The sequence below is a fragment of the Salvelinus sp. IW2-2015 genome, unplaced genomic scaffold, assembly GCF_002910315.2.
Source record: "Salvelinus sp. IW2-2015 unplaced genomic scaffold, ASM291031v2 Un_scaffold3163, whole genome shotgun sequence".
In the NCBI taxonomy this organism is placed as follows: domain Eukaryota; kingdom Metazoa; phylum Chordata; class Actinopteri; order Salmoniformes; family Salmonidae; genus Salvelinus; species Salvelinus sp. IW2-2015.
Window position 1 is genome coordinate 42939 of NW_019944451.1, and position 4455 is coordinate 47393.

The 4455-nt window shown below is 44.0% G+C and overlaps 1 long non-coding RNA gene across 1 annotated transcript in view; it reads right to left on the reverse strand.

The window, feature by feature from the left end:
* The window catches only part of LOC139025727 (uncharacterized), a 45228-nt gene extending 40773 nt beyond the window's left edge, over positions 1–4455 (reverse strand). The window contains exon 1 of the long non-coding RNA XR_011477330.1: positions 3405–4455. This is a non-coding gene — a long non-coding RNA (uncharacterized lncRNA). The remainder of the gene's footprint in view (positions 1–3404) is intronic.

A 4455-nucleotide genomic window follows, 5' to 3' on the forward strand; every position in this document is an offset into this window, starting at 1 on the left:
ACGCGCGAGCGCCCGCCAGTCAGGAGCCGCCGGAGCGCCCGCCATCAGGAGCCGCCGGAGCCGCCCGCCAGTCAGGAGCGCCCGCCAGTCAGGAGCCGCCGGAGCCGCCGCCAGTCCGGAGCTGCCTTTCAGTCCGGAGTTGCCCTTAATCAGTGATATAATGATTAAGCGGTAGCCTAACCTAGCCTGTTAGCTAGCTACTAGTGTAAATCTTCGGTTTGGCTCATTGCTACGCTTATAATGTGAACGATATAGCTCTTATAGCTTATCATCGTTCTCATCTGTTGCGTCAGGCTCATTGTTTAAACAATATTTTTTAATGCTCCATAACTGTCCCAGACTATTTTGAATATTTATTTCTCGCACAGAAATGTCAACTTTTGTACTATGGGGATAGTATTAGACAGTACTAATGCTTTTGTTGTTCGTTAGAAATACTCATCTTGTTGGCTGCATGAAAAGTAAATGTGGACAGTTCTTTCAATTTCTCTTTAATATGCACCTTAGAATTGGATAAAGACGCACGCAGTGCGTCCCTGATGTGTCCAGTCTTTGGAGCTGTGAGAAAGACCCAAACTCACATGACTGAGAGCCATGCAACTGAGAGGTGATTCAGCACGCAGCAGGGGGAAGAGTTATAATTATTATATATTCAGCCCAAGGGCACAACAGCCACTGGAGGTAAAGGAATTGCTTTTTTAGGGTTATGGCCAAACAAAGGGAATGGGACGAGGAAATTCGAGGCATTCATCAAGTGCTTGTCAAAGTGTGAATGAGAGACTGATGAAGTGGTACAGCCTGATGAAGTGTGTACAGACTGATGAAGTGTTACGACTGATGAGGTGTACAGACTGATAGTGTGTACAGACTGAATGAAGTGTGTACAGACTGGATGAAGTGTGTACAGACTAGGACAGTGTGTACAGCCGGCACAAAAACAGAAAGCACAAGCTTCATGCCTTTAGTAACTTTTTTCAAATCGTCATTAGAGCCGCATCATGCAGCCTTAGAATTATCAAAATCAAAACACATGCCGTTTGGGAACAACTAAAGATAATAAATAACTCTAAATATAATACAGTTGAAGTCGGAAGTTTACATTACACCTTAGCCAAGTACATTTAAACTCAGTTTTCACAATTCCTGACATTTTATCCTAGTAAAAATCTGAGGTCAGTTAGGATCACCACTTATATTTAAGAATGTTGAAATGTCAGAATACGACTTTATTTCTTTCATCACATTCCCAGTGGGTCAGAAGTTTACAGCACTCAATTAGTAATTTGGTAACATTGCCTTGAAATTGTTATACTTGGGTCAAACGTGTCTGGTAGCCTTCCACAAGCTTCCCACAATAAGTTGGGTGAATTTTGTCCCATTCCTCCTGACAGAGCGGGTGTAACTGAGTCAGGCTTGCTCGCACATGCTTTTTCATTCTGCCACAAAGGTCAGGGCTTTGTGATGGCCACTTCCAATACCTCGACTTTGTTGTCCTTAAGTCATTTTACCACAACTTTGGAAGTATGCTTGGGGTCATTGTCCATTTGGAAGACCCATATTGCAACAGGATGCTGTTGTCTCTTTTGGATTGACAAGTCGCCTGGTACAAATAATCTAGACGCCAAATTGCTTAGAGTTACAGCTAACAAAATATCTACACCAATCTCTCATATTTTTAAAACCTCTTATGGCTCAAATATAGCAGTGAGTATCAGCAGTGAGTAACTGGAAAGAGGTGGCCATTTCAAACGGGCCTCGTACTCAATTCTTGCTCGTACAATATGCATATTATTATTACTATTGGATAGAAACACTGTCTAGTTTTCTAAAACAGGTTTAATTATTTTCTCTAAGTGAACATAACTCTTTTTACAGCCCATTTTCTATCCGGAAGTATAATTTCCAAGAAGCTATGTCTCTCTTCAAGATACATCTCTATCTAAAAGGCCTGGGCACTTAGAGGACTGTACAAAACACATCACACGCCCTTCCGCTGGGTCATGCCGGAAGTGAGAGAAGAAATGACTATGATTCATCTCTTCACGCACTGCACACGCCAAGCGAGATCGATGCGTGTGAGTGAGCAAAGTGCGACTGACGGGCGGCTCAGGCGGCTCCTGACTGACGGGCGGCTCAGGCGGCGCTGGACAGACGGGCGGCTCAGGCAGCGCTGGACAGACGGGCGCACCTGTAGGGAGAAGACGGAGAGACAGCCTGGTGTGTGGGGCTGCCACAGGACCCACCAGGCTGGGGAGACCTACAGGAGGCCTGGTGTTTGGAGGAGGCACCGGTAGGACCGGGCTGTGGGAGAGCACTGGAGCTCTGGTGCGCAGTCTTGGCACCACTCCCCCAGGCTGGATAACTACTCTAGCCCGGACCCTCCAGAGTGCAGGCACAGGTTAAACCGGGGTGTGGATGAGCACTGGAGATCTAGTGCCTACTACGCGCACCTCTCCCTTAGGCTCCACTCCCACATTCGCCCGGCACGAGCGGAGCACAGGCATAGGACGCACTGCACCCTCCCAGCGCCCCGGAGACACAGCACGCAGAGCGGGCGCAGGATACCCTGGACTGAAATGGCGTACCGGAGACCAGACACGCTGAGTAGGCACAATACGCCCTGGCTGGATGCCCACACTCGCATGACGCTTTCGGGGGGGCTCCCCTATAGCGCACCGGGCTATGGGCACATACTCGCGACACCGTGCGCTTAACCGCATAACACGGTACCTGACCAATAACGCGCTGCTTTTAATAAGCACGAGGAGTGAGCTCAGGTCTCCAACCTGACTCTGCCACACTCCCCGTGTGCCCCTCCCAATTTTTTGGGGAGGCTGCCTCTCGTACCTGTCGCGCTGCCGTGCTGCCTCCTCATATCCCCAGCCTGTGCCCAGGGTCTTTTACCATCCAAAATCTCCTCCCAAGTCCAGGAGTCCAGAACTCGCTGCTGCCCGGTACCACGCTGCTTGGTCCGGTTGTGGTGGGTGATTCTGTCACGTTCGTCTTCCTCCTCGTCTGAGGAGGAGTAGTTGGAAGGATCGGAGGACCAAAAGGCAGCGTGGTATGTGTTCATCATGAATATAATAAACAGAGAACAAACTATACAAAACAATAAACGAACAACGAACATGAAGCCATATAAGAAATGTGCTGACACAAGCAACTAACATAAACAATCACCCACAACCCACAACCCACAATGACAAAACAGGCTACCTAAATATGGTTCCCAATCAGAGACAACGACTGATACCTGCCTCTGATTGAGAACCATATCAGGCCAAACACAGAAACAGACAAACTAGACATACAACATAGAATGCCCACTCAGATAACACCCTGACCAAACAAAACATAGAAACATACAAAGCAATCTATGGTCAGGGCGTGACATGTACACTCACTGTGGTTACATTTAAACATCATGAGAACAAAACACCAGACTCTCACAGGCTTCATTCATTATAGATGTTTATTCCTTCAGATGGGAAGAAGATGGATACATACAGTAATAGAATTACATTCAGAACATATAATAGTATCTCTATGGTAACAGTGATAGAATTACATTCAGAACATATAATAGTATCTCTATGGTAACAGTGATAAAGAATATACATTCAGAACATATAATAGTATCTCTATGGAACAGTGATAGAATTACATTCAGAACATATAATAGTATCTCTATGGTAACAGTGATAGAATTACATTCAGAACATATAATAGTATCTCTATGGTAACAGTGATAGAATTACATTCAGAACATATAATAGTATCTCTATGGTAACAGTGATAGAATTACATTCAGAACATATAATAGTATCTCTATGGTAACAGTGATAGAATTACATTCAGAACATATAATAGTATCTCTAGTAACAGTGATAGAATTACATTCAGAACATATAATAGTATCTCTATGGTAACAGTGATAGAATTACATTCAGAACATATAATAGTATCTCCATGGTAACAGTTCATAAGAAGTCACAACCTGACAACTGTAGGCCAGGGTTGGGTAATTCCATTTCAATCCAAATGTTCCTCATTGAAAAGCATTGCAGAGAAATGGATTTCCAGTGTACTTCTAGAACTGACTGGAATTGAAATGGAATTGACTCAACCCTGCTGGAAGCTAATTATTAACATTAACAAGAGTAATGGCAGCACATCATCAAGGAATTAAACTGTATTTTATTTATTAAATAGAATTCTGTCCCTTACATACTTTTTATATTGATATAAACAGAGAAGAGATGGACAGAGGAAAGAAGAGTAGACTATAGATATATATAGACATAGAAGAGATGGGAGAGAGAAGAAGAGTATAGAATATAGATATATATAGACATAGAAGAGATGGACAGAGAGGAAGAGAAGAGTATAGACTATAGATATATATAGACATAGAAAGATGGACAGAGAGGGAGAGAAGAGTATAGAACTATAGAT